The sequence below is a fragment of the Manis javanica genome, chromosome 7 (genome assembly GCF_040802235.1).
Source record: "Manis javanica isolate MJ-LG chromosome 7, MJ_LKY, whole genome shotgun sequence".
In the NCBI taxonomy this organism is placed as follows: domain Eukaryota; kingdom Metazoa; phylum Chordata; class Mammalia; order Pholidota; family Manidae; genus Manis; species Manis javanica.
The window spans coordinates 130,682,740-130,704,049 of record NC_133162.1 but is presented as its reverse complement, the minus strand read 5'-3'; the positions used below and the strand labels follow the sequence as shown (position 1 = coordinate 130,704,049).

The following is a 21,310-nucleotide window of genomic DNA, read 5'->3' as shown; positions in this document are numbered from 1 at the left end:
TTCATTTTCTTACCAGTGTATTTTATGGAACAAATGTTTTTCATTTCAATAAGGTCCAATTTATAAAATTTTCCTTTAATGACTTGGTCTTTGCATCTCACCTAAGAACTTGTTGCCTAATACCAGATCATAAGAATATTGTCCTTTTTTTTTAAGTTTTACAGTTTTTATTTGTACTTAGATATTATTCATTTTGAGTTAATTTTTGTTAAAGGTATAAAATGTAAGTCTGGATTCCTTTTGTTTTTATTTTTTTATTTTTAGCATACATATGCCCAATTATTTCAACATCATTTGTTGAAAAGACTGTTCTTTCTCTATTGAATTTGAACCTTTGTCAAACATAAGTTCATATCTGTGTGGCTCTTTTTCTGGACTCTATTGCATTCCATTCATCTTTGTCTTTATCCATTTGTCAATACCACAGTTTCCTGATTACTGTAGCTTTATAGTAAGTCTTGAAACTGAGTAGTGTGGGTTCTCTTCTAGCTTGCTGTTCTTTTTCAAAATGGTTTTCTATTCTCATTCCTTTGCCTTGCCTCATATTTTAGAATCAGCTTGTCTGTATCTACAAAAGTCCTGTTGTGGTTTTGACTGAAATTGTGTTAAATGTATACATCAATTTGGGAAGAAATGATGCCCTTGTGTTCAGTCCTCTAACCTGTGAACATTATGTGCTTCTCCATTTAGTTAGGTCTTTGATTTTATCAGTGCCATGTAGGTTTCAGAGTACAGATCCTGTATGCATTTGATAGGGTTGTTTAAAATTATTAATTGTTATTCTATAAAAATACTTGGGGTTTCTGGAAAAGGAAATATAAAAGGCATTTTTCTTCTTGCTTTTTTATTAAGAGACCCCTTTGCTGCTCTTTGGTCCTGAACTGCAGGGCTGCTTGCATTCTCTCTCTGCATCATCCCTTGTCTGCTTCTGAGGTTTGGGCTGTCTTGAGTCCTGGCTTAGAATATAGTAGAGGGAGAAAGCAGTTAACCCATTGCCAATTCATTAGTACTCTGAATTCTGGTCTTTTCCAAGCCACCTCCAATTTAATTTCAAAGTCCTCATATTGTTGCTTCATGCATTCTTCGTGTTTTGTAGCTGTATTCTGTTGAGACGGGCTTACCTCATCTTCTGTGGATTTTGAGCCAGCATCACTCTTTTGCAGTGACTGAAATTACATCTTTTTAATTACATCTCAAATTGTGTTTCCTGTTAATAGGCAATCCACCTGTGTGTTGAGAACTTGTACCATTTCTCCCTTGTCTACTCCCTGTCAGGAAAATTACAGTACAGTTCTTTTCCCAACTCCTGATACCAAACTTTTATTTGTAGTCTGAAAATATTTGTTAGGGGGAAGTACAAACATTTTAGTTTGAGTAATTGTAACTGAGTTTGTCATGTCAGAGTAACATCTTGGTGACAGTTTTCCTTAAAAGAAATCATTGTTATATCTGAAAAGTTATGTGTGAGTTATAAGACTGATTCTACTGGCAGCCTTGGCAAACTTTAGAGGCTTGGCAGATTGATTTTTAACAACAAATTTGTGTGTGAAACAAATTATGTGAAATTTGATGTTACACATTTAAAAAATTTTATGTAAATGTGATGTAGAGGCAGATATTTGAAAGAATGAATAAACCATCTTAATTTGCCTAAGTCTCAGACTATTTTTTTATTCCACTGCCTTAAAAATACTGGTATATCTAGCCAGAAATTCTGCAGTGAGAGGACTAACAATTTTTTGTATTGAATTTAGGGCAAATACATTTTCTCTTTAATTTGTTGACCACTTTTATGTTTAAAGTTTGTTTAAGTTGTGCTAAGCACAATCCAATATAGCCATGACCTTCTCTCTAGTCATAACTCATCCTTTCAATGTAAGTTTTAATAATTCTATAGCCTAAAATAATCATTTAGGGGTAGAGTTTTATAGTTTCCATTTCAACCTGGTTTCATATGAAACTAAAAATATTTCATAACATTTGTATCTGCTAGAGCATGATGTTGTAGGCAGAAAAAGAAAGCAAAGACCAATTCTGTGGTAGGGGAGGAGAGTGTCTGATTGTTGAAAGTGTGCAGAGTTCTCTATAGTCGCTCTTAGTTCTTGGAAGAAAAATGTACTACAATTCAAAAAAATGTAATCGGAAATTCTTGAAAAGACTGTCTGGCAAAATATTTCAGTTGTGTCTCATTTTTATGAAGGACAGGAGTCTGAAGGGAGGAATGAGGGAGGAATGGGTGCACGGTCATGATGAAATGACGGAGCATGGACTTTGGGGTCAGAAAGACCTGGGCTTGCATTTTAATCTCTGTCCCTGAAGTGGTGGATGTATTTCTTAATAACTGAATTTCTTCCTTAGGTACTGTTGATTGCAACCTACTGATTCATAGACTTGTTCCATGAATTCCACAAGAACATTTGTAAAAGGAACCAAAACTGCCGGGCATGTAGTGGTGTACCCATTAAGAAACAGTGCCTTTGTTGTCGAGTAGATAGAGCAGAAAGGCAAATAGTTGAAGAGTTCAGAGCTTTCTGAAAGATCACTTGCTAACGTTTATCCTTGATGAATATCCAAGAAAATGATTAGTTTATTTCGTAGGGTGCCTAGTTCTTGGCCAGAGGGTCCAGGTCTGCTTGCATTCCTTATGGCAGAGACAGGACGGTAGTGGGCTGAGAGCAAGGTCTGTGCAGGGTGGTAGCCTTGCATCTGGGGGTGAGCAGGCCCTTTTTTTTTTTTCATTTGCCTTTAATTTTTCTCTTTTGAGCACGTGAATGCTGTAACTCCAGGCAGAAAATCCCGGGGCGAAATACCTTTGATACCAAAATCAGTCAAAGGGAGAAATGAAGTGGGAGAAAGACCCGTTTATTTCTTGCAAGCAGTCGTCCACCTCTGCTCTGCCAAGTCCCTCACGACTGGCTCCAGAAGAAGGGACCCCACCCAACCTCTCCCGTCCAGACAGGCCCTCGCTCGCCCTTGGAACTACCTACTGAGATGGACTAAAGGCAGGCGAGAGAGTCTGGAAATATTCCAGTTTTACCCGCAAATGCCATCTCACAAACACTAGTGCTTTAGACTCCCATCGCATCTGTATCACATGATAGTGTCAATTAGAGACCACAGAGAACTTACTTGGACATTTTAGTCTTTAAGGTGAGCTTGTGAGGGTATTAGACTGATAAGAGAAGAATTGATGGAATTAAAAGTAATAGGCTAAATGGAGATTATATGAGTTTTTCACTGCCTGTGCCTGAGAAAACCGACCATAGTATTATTATTTGGCATCCATAGCCATATGGCTCCAATAAGAAAGTAAAAACCACCGTGGAGTAAATGAGAAGTTTAAAATAAAGAATTATTAAACGATGACAAAAGAGTAACTGTTCTGTGCAAGGTACACTACGTAGTACTCCGAGGGAGAGTAACCCAGGAAGAACGAACTCACCAAGGGTTCAGACCTGCTTGGAGAAGGTGTGGCTCGGCCCCTGGAGAGCAGAGAAGCTTGCTGGTGTAGCCAGGCTGGGGCTACACTTTGCACTGCAGGCGGGGAGGAGGCATGGATGTGCAAGTGGGAGTCTGAGTGCTGGAGGTGGGTGGAAGTCCTTCCCAGTGCATGAGATCTTGGGGATGGGGAGGGTGGGGATGGTGAAGGATTTAGGGTGTTGTAGAAGGAGCCACTGATCACAGTGCCACCTGAGCTCAAATGACTGTGGAAACCACCAGGGGCCCTGCCAGGAGAGGGCAGACACCAGCGCAGGCAGGAGGTGTTCAGAGCCTTTGATCTGTGTGGGGGCACTGGTTTCTATGTTAAGTGGGCCCCTGAAAGTTTATTTCCAGGAGGAGGGCCTGCAAAATCACAGGGAGACAGTGCTCTATGCCTGTGGCTGGGGCCTGCCCTACCAGAAGCCTCCATGTCCACACCCCTGACCTCCAGTCCAGGCTGGAAATTCCAGAAAGCCCCTTCCTGTGCAGTGTGCCCCCATGCCCTCTATTTGAAAGCTTAAGATTGTGCCTACTTTAAAGGAGAGATGCTTAAAAGAATTGCTTTTTTATCACAGGGCCTGTATTGAAGAGTACATTTGAAACTGAGAGGCAGTAAATCAATAACTCATACAGATCTTTTGTTTTGGAAAAGTGAGGGATTATGCTATATTAATCAAATCTATAAACTAGGCAAACTAACTTAAACTAATTTAATCAAATCTATAAACGAGGCAAAATGTGAACCCAATACTCATTTTGTCTTACATACAACTTCCTTTCTGCTGAAGGAGTGATTTATAAAACTAGTGAGAACTGAAATCATACCAATGGTACATGAAAGATGTGCTTTGATCATAACATCACTTAAATCTGCTCGAAGCTGTTTTGCAGCGGCTGGTCTCAGTTATTGCTGGTCATCTTAGTGGGTAAAGGGTGTTTTGGGTTGTAGTTAAAGGGAGAAGCTGCAGGCCCACATCTCCTTGTCTGTTACCCCTTTCACATTCTCTTCCACCTTGCCCAGCCTATTTCAGCCAGCAGGGATCTAACCTTGCCTAGCCTGGTAATGTCTGCTCATGAAAGGATCTTTAGTCATACTGACATTTTACCCTGAACTGATGACACCAACAAGATTCCTAGAAGTACAGCCTCATTTCCTTCTAGCCTTGCGAGTGTAGCACTTTTAGAACCTTTAGAGGCAATACGAGATGTGGAAAGGTTTCAATTAATTTTTTTCCACCAGACAGTTTTATTAACTTAAGCCTCTTTCCTTTCTCATTGGAAGGCCAGAAACTCCATCTGTCATCATGCACCATAAAATTTTATAAGAGATTGGTTGCCTAGACAGAAACCTAACTTCTTTTTAAAGTTTTTATTAGTTATAATAAATTTATATTAATGTTACTTAATTATAAGTATCCGTTGTAGAACATTACAAGATATTAATAAGCAAAGTAAGATGAAGGAACATTCTCTTTTCTAGAGATTATCCCTATTTACACTTCAGTGTATAAAATCCAAGATCTGTTTATTTCCTCATACATTTGTTTTTACCCAAATCAAATGCTATTTTGTCCATGCTGGTTTACCAACTGCTTTTTCCTGTTTATGCTCTTCACCCTTCCATGTCAATACATTTTCATTTTGTGTAATTCCCATTCCATTCTCACACTGGCACAATTGCCTCTAAAACATTATAGATACTTTGTTCTCATTAGTATCTAATCTGGGACTTTGCACCTGGTTATGCCCTTTAAACTTCAAGTAATGGCACTGACTTTTTGAAGAGACCAGGCTGTTTGCCCTACAAAATATTGCACTTTCTGTATTTTTCTGTTCTTTCCTGTTGGTGATGTTAGCTTGTTTTTAAATCTGTATATCTGGAAAGTATATCTAGGCAACATGAATTCAAGTTAAATGGTGTTTGACTAGAATATATTGTAGGTGGTGTGGTCTGTTTCATAGCATGTCCCATCAGGAGGCACATTATCCAGAGGTGCCACCATTCATGTAGCATACTCCTTAGACCACGATGTTGGTGCTGCTTGCTAAGTGTGTTCAGCTTCTATTTTTTGTACATGGCATTGTTACATATGGAAGATAATTTTTCAGCTTGTTATAAACTGTATATATTTCCTTTAAAAGTTTTTTTTTAGTGCCTCGAGTAAAATTTTAAAAATTTAAAGAAAATGTTTTAAGGTTGTTAATATAACACTGCTTATCAGAGCTTTCTCTAAGATTAAGCATGTATTATTTTAGACTTCTTAATGTGTGTTCTTTGGTCTCAATAAAATAGTAGCATCTTAGATAAATTAGATTCATGTTCTGTATGATTTTTCAAGAAGGCATAGTATGGCTGCATAAAATCTGTAATGGGCTCTAATGAGATGTTGCATACAATCCTGGAGAGATTCAATGGGGAGATCGTCATTGGTCTGTCTTTATACTTGCGGGACATAGGAAGATTTAGGAGATTTTTGCAATGGTAAGTTTAATAAAATATAATGAATAAATGGAAATGATTAGTAGTAATACCATGAAAAAAATTTAAGTGACATTCAATTCATTTAATTTTCTAAACCTGGAGGAATTGCATGTTTTTATCAAAAAGTTAATGGGAAATTGCATTTTCCCATTGCATTTTCCCCGTCTTTCTATCTCTGTTGCTGTCTGTCCAAACACGTGTATATATATAATATTATTTTGTGGAAGAATTTTCAGTTTACATTCTTTCAGCCTTGTTAGTACTTCAAAGTATTGGTGTCTTTTTTAAAAAAGAAAAGGATCTCCTTTTAGAATGTAGTTATAAAGGAGTAACTTAAAAAGAAACATCTTGGGTAGTTTCCCTTTCAAAATAAACATATCTGATTACTTGGTTCATGGAAGCAACTTGTCCCTAGAGTTGAAGAGGAGAAGAGTCCAGAAGGAAGGAGGCTTAGTGAAGACTGGTAACTGCGATGAATATTTCTCACAATTCATTTTTGTTTGTATTGGCTCTTGCTGTTGGCATTGACTTAGAAGGCTTAAAAATTCATATTTTTTGCTTTTCTTAACAATAGTAGGTCTTAAGCAGTTAGTACTTGTTGGGTGGGGAATGGATTCGTGAGTTTTACAATGTCTTTTGCTGTTATATATAAATTGTGTTGACTTAATAAGAAAACACTAAAGCAGCCCAAGGCAGGAAGGGTGGGGAGGGGATGGATTGGGGTGGGAGGGTGTCTGTGTCTTTGAACCATTAGCCTTTGTGCAGGGGTATGGGATTTCCTTGTGATTCTGGGGTGTTCACGTGCCTATGCCGGATACATACTGAGTGTGTTAGTCCTGTTCTTTCTCCTCCGTTCTGCTCTCACCGCTTCATTCAGGAACATGCATCTGACTGAACAATGGAATTTGCCAAATGGTGTGGAATTTGCTGGGCCATTTCTGTGCCTAGTAAAGGGTCACCGATGTGTCAGAATTCTAAATATGGCATTGTATAATTCTTCAGGATGTGTCTGCATTTTCCTTCACTTGATTTTGTTTTTTTTGTACCCATTTCACCCTATCCCAACCCCCAGATCACCTGGAATGAACTTTTATTTATATATTTAAAAAATTGTTACCAGGACTGCCCCAAGGTATATCTCCCAAACTCAAGGTCAGTCTCCTTACCCTTCAGACATAGCATTTAGACAAGTGCAGTTTTCTTTTATCGTACATCTAAGGGATGATTTATGGTACAATAACACTGTAAGAATAGGTACTGCTATTGCCAGGATATAGATGAGAAGGCTATGGCTTAGCTTCCTTTAGTTTTGAGGTTTAGATTTTTCCTTGCAAAGATATTGACAGATTAAAAAGGCAGACAATAATCTTGCTTAACAAAGAGAGCTCCACTATTATTTCCCTCAAATTCATTCTTCTTCTTCTTAAGTATGTAGGACCTGGTGCTTATAAATGGAAAATCATATGGTTTTGGGGGAACCCTAGTTATGATTAAAAATGACCATCTGGCAAACTTTTCGTGATACAAATTTTAAGATACACACTCACATACATCTTTAATCTCTAATTGAACAGTGCTTTTCTAATAACCCTAATAATTTTCAGACTTCATAACAATTTAGAAGGGAAAATACTTATGGTCTTACTAGTATCCAGATGAGCAGAATGATATAAAATAGGCACTTATGTTTGGTTTTGAATTATCGAATGATTCCTTATACAAATGTCCAAATCTATGACATACTAGGATTTTTTTTGCATTTTATTTCTGTCGCATGTAGAACCATTAAAATTGGAAGGGAATTTGACATAGAACTTTAACGTGGAAACTATAAAAAAAAGGTCTCTCAATGTAAAACATTTTTCTGGATCACTAGTGATTTCAGTTAAAAAGATCTGTGCAAGATCTTAGGGCAAAACATTATCATAATAATCTTTCATATGTTTTCCTCTAGTATTTTTCAGCAAAACAGATGTCAATATTACATGTGAAAATACTAGAGATTAAGTATTTTTAACTAAAGTATGTCAACATTTGTAAAGTGTTGTTTTGGTAGTGCTGGAAATTTAAGGTGGTATGAAGTCCTCTCTTTATTTTTCAAGAAAAGACTGAAACCTTTCTTTAAAAGGGCTTCTAAACCATTAGCATGTAGCAGAGGTTTGTTCCAGCTGTAAAAAGTATTCTGTTGATTTCTGATTTAATAAGTATAGCGGTCACTCTAGAAGGAATAAATTTGATACTACAGAGGTTTGAATCATAATCTACTGGGAGTGGTTTCGGCCCAGAGTGGTAAATTTAAGAGTTTCAGCCTCTTGGTGGGGGGCTTATTTCAGGGCTACTTTTTAAAAGTAAGAAGCAGAAGATAAACTTGGTGATTCTTCTTTTCCACTAAGCTGAGTAGTGGTACCAGTTTGGAAATTTGGTGGAGTTTTGTGGTAAGAATGCTTATGGGTGGGAACTGTAAGGTGTGTCTTCCACTGGAATGTCCTCTCCAAGGAGAGACTCCAGGATATAACAGACTGTGGAAGGGAATTACCCTGGGGTAGAGCAGCCGAAGGTCACTGAATCTTCCTAAATACTTATTTTAGGGCAGGAGTTCTTGAAGGGAAGGATTTCCATTGAGAAAGAGTATATATGCTCAAAAGTGTTCTCTCTATATTTAAAACATTAGTAAGAAATTAATGTTTCAAAAATTTAAGTATTCCTAGAAGGCTTGTTAAGCCAAAAAACCTGTTTAAGTGACTTGAAAGAGCTATTTTCCTCAGGACATCTAATGCTTATTAAGGCATTTTACATATATGATTTTAATACAAACACTATGTGATGGGTACTTATGGGTAAAATTACAATATTTCCTGAATCTCTTCCTGGCCTTAGTTCTTCTCCATATCAATAGGTGCTCCCAAGGGGTGGGGAGAAATAGTTCATCTCCATATCAATAAATAATTATAAGGGAAAATAAGGGTATATCTGGACCAGAGAGGTTGGGTGGGGCCCCTTTTTGCAGCTGGGTCACAGACACGGGTGAACAGAAGTTGATGACTGACTGGCTATAAACAATAAACGGGTTTCTCTCACTTTATTTCTTCCTTTGACTGATTTCTGTTTCAAAGGTATTTTGCCCTGGGACTTTCCCCCCAGAGTTACAGTACTGCTCACTGTGAATGTTAAGGAAATTGACCTTACAGAGATTAAATAATTTTGCACAAGGTGACATAGTGAATAACAGGGTCTGAGTTTGGTTCTAAGTCTTTCGAATTTGGGTTAGATGTTTCTTTTTTCTTTTCTTCTTTTTTGACCTCAATGATTTTTAATTCAAAGAATGTTATTAGAATCACTTCAGCTTCATTGCCATTAGCTCTATTTCATAGTTTGGTGGTACAGTTCACACAGTCGTATTTTACTCTATGTAAAAGGTTTTTCAAACCAGCCTTTTCCTTTTAATTGCCACTGCAAGCTGATACAAATGAAATTTTAGAGTCCTGCAGAACTCCTCACAATTCAGGTATTATAACTCAACTTGATAAAGTTGGTGTCCCATTTCCCGTGGCTGAAAATTCTTCCTCCACATTCCGGTGGACTCATTTAAAGCCAACAGTCTACATGCAGAACTGCTGAACACAATAGAACCTGAAAAAGCACATGTGTGGCATCAAAACTTGCTGTAACCTTTATAATGTTGTATTAGTAACCTTACATGAATGTAAAATGTTACGTTACAATGCTTCATTAGTAACCAAGGCTGCCCCTAAAATCGAGGAAGTAGCTTGATTGCTCAAACTTGGTTAGTTTCTGATGGATGTTAGCCTAACCAGTTGGCAGTAGACACAGATACCTAGAAATTGAAATCTTAATCTTAATTCTTTAATAGAAGGAATCATACATTTGTGGGGTTGATGCTGGGGTTCTTGTTTGTGGAGTTGAAGAATGAATTTAGCAAACACCCAAGGTGGGAGAGCCAGGGCAGAGGCTTTTATTTAGAAATAAAGTGAGAGGAAAGAGCTCCTGGCTCACGCCAGGAGGGTACAAGAGAGCCCAGGTGGTGTGTTGTCTAGGGGATTCATAGGCAGTTGAGGATTTTTGGGAATTGAGGGCTTAGGGTGTGGACTTGTACCACCTGCCCTGCCCTCAAGGTGGGCTGGGTTGTTGTCTGTTTGCTAGGGCTGTTCACAGTGAAGTCACAGGTTATGCTGAGATACCCTTGTGCAACACTCAAACATTCCAGGCCCAGTTGCTCCTGGCCTTTCAACCATTAACTCACTGAAGATGTCTGTATTCCTAGTCTAGTATCTTTACCCTAGAGAATTAGTGTGACCTTGACTTTGCCTAATGCTGAACACAGAGTTTGGATAGGGACTTTACATTGTGACATTGCTTTGACTGTAAATATCTTGCCTTGCTTTTTCCAGAGGCCCTCACCCTACTCTGTCTAAGCCCGTGGTCCCTGTCTCAGGGTTAGGTCAGGTAAAGAAAGTATGGAGATTAAGTGGAAAAATAGTTAATGAAGTCTTTTGTTTCCACTGAAAACCAAGTCAAGAGCTCATGTCAGTTTTAATTCAAAATGAAAAGGGTGAGTGCACTTAAGCTACTGCAGAGGGACAGGACTCCCTGGAATCTTCTATGTTCACTTGGTAATGAATTTAAGATATTCTCTGATGAGAAAGGCTGAATGACACCTGAAGGTTTCATTCATTGAAAAAGCATGTACTGATTACTTATTAGGTCCTGGCAATACAGAGATGACAATGACCTGATCCCAAATATATGTTGTTCGTGTTGGTTCAGCTTCCAATGTTTTATGTTGTTTGTGGCTTAAACTCTGATCAACATACAGAACCGATCAAGTATAAAATTAAAGCAAGTGTTTAGCCAGGACTTTGTAATATAGGCACTAGAGTAGAATATTGGTTTTGGTAGACGTGTCTTTATCTAAATTCACTAGGTGGACTTTCTTTGCTTAGTCTCATCTAACAGCTGCACAAAGGAGCCTTATTTGCCACATCACAACAGGGTGCCAGTGCCCAGCAGGACTTTGAATTAGGATGATCTTGGTTGACGTAATGTAAGACATTTTCACTGTACTGCAGCATTCATTAAGTTTTTGGCTGCTTGGATTGGGGAGGTGACACTGTCTAAAGCTGGCATGAAGAGCTCTCCCTCCAGCTTTAACTTGACTGCAGATTTTTAGTTGGTGAGAGTACAGTTTAATCTGTTCCAGGTATGCCAACACATCCTGTTTGCACGTTGGGTCTAGACATGGTTGGCAGTTTGCTGAGCAAGGCCGTCCATCCTTGATCCTGATTCTGGTCGTCACTGAAGCTGCATGGATCACATCACGGGTCTTCGCGCTGTGAAGTCTGTCGTCTCTGTCATGATCATACACATCTTGACCAGAGCAATATCACTGCTTGCATCATCCCATATCTCAGTCTTGGCATCCAGCTCGTTCTTTACTTTTCTTGAAGTAGGCAAAGCTCAGCAATCTTTTCCTTTTCCCCAGGCAATTGAGTCACCTTAGCTGGGTCAGTTTTCCCTTCGGTCTGAATGCTTGTGTGACTCTGGACTTCCTGGTGCTCTTCTAGGTCAGGCACATGTTCTCCGTTTCCTTTGGGGTCTGAATCATCATGACTGAACATCTGATATCATGAATTGTATCATAGATCTGCTTTGAGGTGTCCACAAACTGCTTATCATCAAACACATCCGAAGACTTCCAAGGGGACATTCACTTGTGTTACAAGCTCAGGAGCTGCAGTACTCATAAGGAAGCTAACATTTCTCATCACACCTTCATTATAAGGCCCTGGCTTGTAACTGTCTGTTTCACCTGTGACAATGTGAGCAACTCTTGCCGCCGGTCCTCTGATGGCACCTGAAGCATGATCTAAAGTATCAGCATCCTGGCCTTTCAAGGCTGTGATACATTCGCTGACATCTTCTAGGATATGGCTTTTAGATTTAACTTTTATAACTCAGGAAAAGCCAGATGGAAGAGATGCATATGCACAGAGCTTCTAAGCCTGAACTCGCCTCCTCCTGTGGACATAACAAATATACCGCTACATATGGAAGAATTCCCTCAGAAAAGAACCTCGGAACTAGCTGAACACCTGCTTTGAAACAAAGGCTAAAAGGACCACACCAAAACAACTGTAGGAACAGCAGGCATGCTCTTGCTAAAAATTCCATCCCAGTTGTGGGGACCCACAATTGGAAGGGATCTCAAAAAATAAAAACAAACAAACAAGCAAAAAATACAAATGAAACTTCTCTCCAGGAAGCAAGGGGTTTTTACCCCAAGCCAGGTACCCCAGCTTTAGGATCCTGGACCCCGAGAGATGAGCCCTTAAAGTGCCTGGCTTTGAAAACCAACTAAGATAATGATCAGGAGAAACATAGGGCTGCAGGGAATGAAGATTCCACTCTTAAAGGATTTACATGCAGACCCACTTGCTCTGGAGCTCAGTGCAAAAAGCATGTTTGAGAAGAGCCTAGATCAGCAGTGAAGGAGATTGACTGATTGACTTACTAAACTTAAAACATCTGCCAGAGGGACAGAAGTCTGTTGAGACTTTTTCTAGGGATGTAACACTAGTGGTCAGTCATCTTTAAAGGTTTCCTCTACCTTGCTGGCATCAGCACTGGCAGGTGCCATTTCTGTACCCACAGTGACCACGTAGCAGCACTGGGTGAACAGCTCCACTTCCCCAAGTTGCTTTAGTGGCACCATATACTGTCCCCTCCAGCTGTTTGCATGCCAGAAACAACAGGTGCATAACTCTCCCCCCTGCACCCTGCAGCACCCTCCCCATGCTACTTGCATGATACTGTTAGACATTGTAAGTGAGGAGATTATCTTCCCTTGCCACTTGGCATGGAATTGTCAGATACAGCAGCTGAAGAGCCCTACTCCCACCACCGCACAGCTTGTGCAGCCCTAACAGACACTGTAGGTGAGCATCCCTGGCATCATGCTCTGCTTATGTGACCCACCAGAGCCAATGGGAATTCACAGCCCACATGATGCCTCTTGAGTGCCAGGCTCAGGTCATTAGGAGGTTGTATTTCTAGATCCCATGGGTCTGAAACAATTGGAGAGACAGCTTGAGAGCTAACCAAGAACTAGGGTAAGGTTAAATAACAAGGTTCATCTCCTACACACAGCCACTCCTTCAAGACAGGGAGAGAGAGCTGTTTTGTATAATATATAGGAACAGAGTTAGGCAAAATGAGGAAACACAGGAAAATGTTCCAAATGAAGGAATAAGATAAAACCCCAGAAAAAGTCCTTAATGAAATTGAGATAAGTAATTTACTTAAAGAGTTCAAAATAATGGTTGGAAAGATGCTCACTGAACTCAGGAAAAGAATGGATGGACACACCAAAAACTTTAACAAAGAGAATATAAGAAAATACCAAACAGGGCTCAGAGAACTGAAGAGTACAATAACTGAACTGAAAAATACACTAGATAGAATCAATAGCAGACTTCATGTTATGGAAGAAAGGATCACTGACATGGAAAGACATAGTAGTGAAATAACCCAAATCACACAGCAAAAAGAAAAATAATTTTAAAAAATGAGAACACTTTAAAGGATATGTGGGGCAACACTGAGTGTACCTTTGCATTGTAGGGATCCCAGAAGGACAAAAGAGAGAAAGGGGCAGAAAACTTATTTGAAGAAATAATGGAATATTACTCAGCCATTAAAAAGAATCGAATCTGACCGTGTGGTACCATGGATGGACCTTAAGTGTTTTATGTTAAATGAACCAAATCAGAGAAAGAGAAGTGCCATATGATTTCACTTGTGTGTGGAATCTAAAAAAATACATTAACAAAACAAAACCAGATGGGCCTCATAGATTGTTATAGAATATTCCATCCCCAAACTGTCTAATATGTATTCTTATCAAATGCACATGCAACATTTTCCAGAATAGATCACATGTTAGGTAACAAACCAAGACTCAATAAATCCAAGATGATTGAAATCATATCAGGTACCTTTTGTGCCCACAATGGTATAAAACTGGAAAATAGTTGTAAGAAAATTGGAAAAATGACAAACATGTGGAGACTAAATATGTTACTGAACATTCATTGGGCCAAGGAATAAATCAAAGGAGAAATGAAAAAATTCCTTCTGAGACAAATGGAAATGCAAGAACCATCTAAAATCTGTGAGATGCAGCAATGGCAGTTCTAAGAAGAAAGTTCACAGTGATACAGGCCTACCTCAAGAAGCAAGAAAAATCTCAAAAATCTAACTTTATACTGAAAGGAACTAGAAGAAGAAGTAGGACAAATACAGCTCAAAGTTAGTAAAAGGAAGAAAACAGTAAAGGTCAAGGTGGAACAAATGAAATAGAGACTAAAACATCTATAGAAAAGATCAATGGGCTGGTTTTTTGAAAAGATATACAAAATTGACAAACCTTTAGCCAGACTCATCAAGAAAAAAAGAGAGAACCCAAATAAAATCAGAAATAGAAGTTACACCTGATACCGTAGAAATATATAGGATTATATAAACTATTGTGAACAATTATACACTAAAAATTGGACAACCTAGAAGAAATGAAAAAATTCCCAGAAACATAAAATCTTCATTGACTGAATCTTCCATGACCGAAGAAACAGAAACCCTGAATAAATTGCAAATGAGAGAATCAATAATCAAAAACTTCCAAACAAAGAGAAGCTGCCCTTAGAGCTTAGCTGTGATCCAGGGATCATGAAGATGATGCTGAAAATTGTAACTCTGAAGCCACCTGGTGTGTGTTAGATTTGTCCCAGCAAAATAATGAATGTCCCATGCTTCACTTTTTTACACCCATGAAATTAGTGACTGGACAAGGAATGCTACTGCAACAAATCCGATATCTTCTGGAGCTCCGCCCGCTTTCTCCTTCCTAAGCTCATGCCTGCATTTCTCATTACAGACCTCTCATGGCAAGGGAGTCTGGAAAAAGAAATGTTTAGGGTTTTGGCCTCTGTCATACAGGAAGGAAGTTGGTATGGAGACTGAGCACCAATCCACTGCATCCACTATACCATTAAAAAAGAATCATGGCAACGGATGAGATTGCTTTGTTTCCCATGACCGCGTTTCCTGACCTTCCTCACCCCAGCCCTTATTAAAGTGTCACCTTTGGCCTTTCTAGTCTTGTGTCCTGTGGAAGATTTTTCGACTCTTCTAGTGTTTTGAGTAGGTAGATATATGTGACAAGAATTTTTTCCCATGCCAAGAAAGACTTTCTCAGTGAATAAATGCTTTTCAAATAAATATCTGATTTTTAATATATTCAGTTGTGGGCATACCTCAGCTTTGTTCTAGACCACCATGGTAAACCGAGTATCACAATAAAATGCCGTTTTGGGGTTTCCCAGTGCATATAAAAGTTTTATTTATACTGTAGTCTATTAAGTGTGCAACAGCATTATGAAAAAAAGGAATGTGCATCCTTTAAAAAATACTTTATTGCTGAAAATGCTATCATTCGAACTTTCAGTGAGTTGTAATCACTGATCACAGATCACCATAACAAATAGAGGAATAATGAAAAAGTTGACATATTGCAAGAATTACCAAAATGTGACACAGAGACATGAAGTGAGCACATGCTGTTGGAAAAATGACGCTAATAGACTCAATGCAAGGTTGCCTCAAACCTTCAATCTGTAAAAAGTGAGACAGTGAAGCACAACAGAGTGAAGTTTAGTAAAAACGAGGTATGTCTGTATACTTGTTTTAAATTTTGGAAACTTGGATATATGTGGGGTCTTATTAGTATTCCAGATAAGCAGAATGATATAAAATAGGCACTTATGTTTGGTTTATTAAGTTCTAGCTCTTAATTTCAAAATAGAAGAAAAAAGTAGGTAGTGGATATAATCTCACAGTATTCTAAATCTGTTATATCTCTGGGGGAGTATTTTCCACAGCACTTTTTCATAGATAAGCCACAGAGAATCAAGTGTGTGTGTATACAATACAAACTTATACATAGATAGTTATATACAATTTTTTTCTGAATGAAAAGTCATTTAGAAATGGATTTTCCTGGAGATTTCTGGTGGGAGTTACTCTTTGGAAAGCACATTATAAGGCAGTCGTTTAAGTTATCCAGAAATGTGGAAGGGAAGAAAGTTATTTCTAAGCTAGAGTTGTGTCTTTAGGCACTGTTTTTAGGTCAGGTTCCTAACACAGTCTGAAGTTTAATTGGTTCCTAGAGAGAAGTCAAGTGTCTTCAGCACACTTTCCCATGATGACTGCTTAGGGAAACCGTGTTTTCTTTTCTGGAGTTCCTTGTGTAGTCTTTCCATTTTCTTTCTTTACTTATCTTCTTAAAAGCTTTTATATATATATATAAGATAACAGTTTTTAAGTTATCTTATATATATATATAAGATAACAGTTTTTAATAAGGAATCTTCATGTTGAATTACAAAGAGTATTTATATTTCATATTTTTATCTTGATGTTTATATTTTTATCTCCTTCATCTGCTTCCTTTCAATGCATTTGAGTATAATGAGAAAGAAACAACTGGTAAGCTAAAAAAAAAGAAAAAGCCAGCTGGCTGTTCTGGAATTATTTGCAGTTATGTAATTGGTCCACTATGTGTAAAACATCCGTCAACTGCAGAACATGAAAGTGAGTAGTCATCTTAGCTGAGAATTATCCAGTTGTATTCAATTATTACTTATTTTTAAAAATGTCCTGTAAAGGGTAATTGGAGAAAGAATATCTGTAATTATAATCTAGATTTTGATATGAGAAATAGGCTCACTGATTAGAGGTTTTCAGGTAGATATTTAAGTAGTAATTAAATTAATCTTCTATTTTCACCTCTTCTGAAATCTGAATAGAAATAATGCCGTGGCAGAAATACAGATTTCTGAGAATTAATGGGTTAGATGCATATTTAGCTGATCCCTCTGACCTCTACTCTGTGAGAAACACAAGTTCAAGTTCATGCCTCCCTCTGCCTCCCCACGCTATTCTTGTTCTTCAAGAGCAGTGCATTGAAGATACTCATTCTCCTGAGCTCAGGGGTGGTAGTAATATGGGTTTCTCCTTGTGCCCCATTTTTGCTTCATATTGTTTTATTGTCTTGAAACAAAAATTCTTACTACTTTGAAGATGGGACATACTCTTGACCACATTCACAGCTGTCCATCTCCTATAATTTTTTCAGGCCCCTCTAACCTGTCCTCATATTTTCTATTAAGATGGAGTATTTGACTCATCCAGTCCCATATCTTTATGTTTTCCTTTAAATTAAAAAAAAACAAAAGACTTCTAATGTGCTCCTGCCAACTATCCCCCTTGTTACTAAGTAGAGTCAGCACACCTCTGAAATGATAAATTTAGAAATTCCATTCGCTTTGCAAATTCTTATCTTCCTCTTTCTCCTGCTAAACCTATTCTACTTCTCTGCATCTCCAACATTTTTGTCAAGCATTTATTTCTCTGTTCTGTCTGAACTCCAGAATCAGTAACTTGAACTCCCTCCAATCGCTGGCTCAATTTAAAGTTTTCTCTTCTTCCTAAGCAAACTTCTGCTCAGCATGCCACCAAGGATAAAGCCGAATACAGCCTAAGTGTATAGTATCTTCCATTTCAATTCTCCGGCTTATGGAGCTCCTCGAGGGAGAAAGTGGGGCTAGATGACCTAGTGTGGATTCTTGGCATGTATCTCATATAATTTCCATCACCTTCATGGAAGCTGTTGTCACCTATTTCTAGATTAAAAATAGAAAGGTGCATTCTGATGAGTGATAGTACAATGGATGCAGTAGTTCCAAATGTCACACCTGCACGTTAGTCTTGCTTGGAGAACACCTCTCTCTCTGCATGGCCTTCACTTTGGACCAGCTTTAAGCCAGTCTTCATAGCAGTTCCCATAGCCAGAGGGGTGCCGTTCTCTAATTGTTTTAGTCTTGATTTATTGCCAGTCGCAGTAGTTAAGGTGGTGAGCTGCTTTTTAACTTGTTTTAGGGCCCACTTAATGTGGCTAACTTATGAGAATCAATCCCAACTAGTCACCAGCACTGCTGAACTAGGTGGTAAGGAAACAATTGACCAGCCTGTTATGGTGGCTGATGTTTTTATTGTGTCAAAAAGGACTTCTCATATTTTCAAATTCTAATAGCTTCTTTCAGGTTGGGCTACAGAAATTTAGAGAACTAAATCATAAGAAAAGACAGCCTGAAATTAACAATAGAATAATTCTGCAGGGTTTAGTTTCTCAGAAGCCTCACCTGGGAGTAGGGAAGGTATTATTATAGTATTTCCAAGTTGGGCTTTTATGAGCCATGTATGCTGGAGGTTCAAGGATGCAAAGTAATTGAGATTGTAGGTGACAGTGTGGCTCAGGTGATTTGTCAAGTAGGGGGTGATGGATGGCAGGTAAATGATGCTAGGGTATTTGGGGTCACGTTTACAGAGCAGAGGATGCAGAAGTGGAAAAGGTCTAAGACGTTATAATCAGAGGTGGGGTTATTAAAATTTGATCTTTCTGATGTGACAATCTTTTAGGCAATGACAAAACCCTGTGGGAAGAAGCCAGGGAACTCTATAGGATGTTGAATAGGGCATTGACATTTACAGAGTGGTGTAAATTTACAGCAAAAGGAAGGGTAAGTTTTCTGTGAGCCAGATGTCAAATTCCTCCATGTTCATAGAGGGCAGGGTGGAGTTAAGTGATTAACAGGGATAAAGTGGCAAATACTCCTAGATGGTGAGACCCTTGGAGAGAGAAGTGGTTGTAATGAACTGAAATATTAGTGTGGAAGGTGCAGAAGGGATTCAGGAAGATGCTGACTCTGTCCCCTTTCCCTGCTCTTCAGAGTCCAGGGGAGAATGAGCACACCCCATCTAAGAAGCTGGTGATGGAGACGGCATAGTGGAGGGAAAGGCAATATACATGAACTTCTTGGAACTGGATGGCAGTTCCAGACGTACCATAGAAAGCAGTATGGGCAGGGTTGGTGAGAAAGAACCTGGGAAAGGGACACTGAAGCCACTCTGGGCAGGGATTATGGACCTGAGAGGGATGGAGTTGCAAAATACTCTTCATTCAGGTTCTCTGTGGTGTGGTTCAAGATTTTTTATTTTTTAGTGTTATCACTGGCTACTGCTTGAGCTACTCCTAGACCACCCCATAAACTGAGCTGCTTGCTGGTGTCCAGTCCCCGCTTGTGCCTGCCTCTGCATACATCCTGTTTCCCAGAAATGTCTCTTCCGGTCCATCTAATACCTGTAATCTACCTCCTGTTAGACCATGCCAACGCTCACCTCCCCCAGGGTATTTTCTCCATAACTTCTGCCCAGATATATATTCTCTGTTTTATGTGATATGACTTTCAGGATGTTTTGTACCCATCTTATTTTGTGTGTATTTATGGCAGGACTGCATATGGCAGGGCCTTTCCATTTGTGTTTGTAAAATACCTTGTTGAACATGGCAGCCCAAAGGGACTCCAAATGCAGTGTAGAAAGAGTACTCCAGATTTGTGGAGTTTTGATCCATTTGCTGAAATATTCCTGGATGATTTCTCTATGCAGCAGGATATACTTTGTTAATTAGAATTCTTTTTATACTTAGAAAAACACTAAATTGAACTTAAGGCATATATTCACCTGAAAATCTAGATTACCTTTTTTTAATGTCACTGCTTCATTTCAGTTTCTTTATCAACTTTAGCTGCCTGCTGTATACCTGTCTGATGTAAAAAAAAAAAACAACCCCTTTTTGGGAGGGGTTGGGGATTTCCTGTGATTATTTTTTATCAAATAAGGCCTCAGCTGTAGCCCATGTATCAGCTTCCTATTTCTTTCTGGAGAATAAGCCTCAGATGTGTATTTTTTTTTTTTTTTCCTTTCTTGGGCTTAAACACCATTGAAAACCTCTAGCAAGTAGAAAGCGTTGTTTAAGGCTGACTGGAAAATCTGAACGGGGTTTATTTTTGCTACCATAGCAACTACCAGCAGTTACATTCTCTCACTTTTGTAGCTCCTAGCTTACATGAGAATGTGTAGCTTGCAGCGTTAGCCCCTGCTGTAAGTTGTGGTTCTGTCCCTGGTTAGTCATGAAGAGCTATGCCTATTGTTGTTGGGGATTTTTTTGTTTGGTTTGGTTTGATTTTGCTAAAACCTCAGTTCATTCATGGGGTTCCCTAGAAGTATTCTTGTGAATGTCTGACTACCTTTTCTTAAGTATCCATTTAGACTTTATATTCATTATTTTAAAAATCATTAGTCGACTTTTCTCATGCCAGTGGAGTGAAAAAATGAAAATGACAAATGTTTTGTCCTAAATGAGTCCATCATGTACGGAGGGGAATAGATAATGCACAAGTATCAGCGCTGTTGTGCTCTGAGTACGCATGAATGTCCTCCTTTTAACTGCCTAGTGAACAATGGGCAGAGGCTAGAGTATTCCAGTGGAAGGAAGGGGGAGAATATAGGGGTGTCTCAGAGGATTTAACATTAGAACCAGCCTTTTTGAGAGAACCAGTGCTTTGGACAATGGATATGCACACATCACCAGGAAATTCGTAGAGGTGGCAATACAAAATAATATGTATATGCATTGAGAACCTTATATATGCTTTAGCAGTGTGCAAGGAACTGGGGGGCCTAAAGAAATATCTGTGAATTATTTTTGTTAAGAAAGGAACTTAAAACTAGTTAGAGATACAGAATGCCAGCACAACAATAGAACAATAAGACAATCGAGGATTACATATGTAGCAAGTGTTTACTGAGTGTCTTTTATGTTCTGTGCCTATGGTGATAACACTCCCTTCTTTAAGGATTTTAAAGTCTGTGTGAGAATATAAAACATGCGTAAATGGAAAATCGTCATCTTAGTTAGTCCGTGAAATTAATATGAATGAAAGGAGAGATAAGTGCTGTGAATACTGTAAAAGGAGAGAAATCACCAGGAGTGGAGAAGAGAAAGGAAGCCTGAGAAAGTTACAGTGGTCCACTGGGACCTGCAGCTTCTTTTACCCTTCTGAAAGACCTGTGGGATTCTGGCATTTATTGTTGGGTTATTGATGTAGAAATCAAAAAACACATAGTCTTCATAATTGCATACTAAGGGCTTAATCTTCCCTTTAGATAATATAAGAAAAAATGTTGGGAAGCTAGACAATCTACTGAACCATTGGTAATACTTTAAATATGACCACAACAGTCCTGAGAATTAACCACTATAATCATGCTAGCATCAGGTTTATTCACACTTCTGTAGTGTTTGGAAAACTACAATTGTAAAACATTAAAGTAAAAGGCAATGCAAGAGCCTAGTAAACATAATGTTCTTCA

At 38.6% G+C, this 21,310-nt stretch overlaps 1 protein-coding gene and 1 pseudogene across 11 annotated transcripts in view; one reads left to right on the top strand and one right to left on the bottom strand.

Annotated features, from left to right (window-relative positions):
- The window catches only part of COBLL1 (cordon-bleu WH2 repeat protein like 1), a 145,910-nt gene that overhangs the window by 39,783 nt on the left and 84,817 nt on the right, over positions 1-21,310 (top strand). The gene's annotated exons all lie outside the window — the stretch shown is intronic.
- Positions 6,718-12,692, bottom strand: LOC140850533 (catenin alpha-3 pseudogene; annotated as a pseudogene).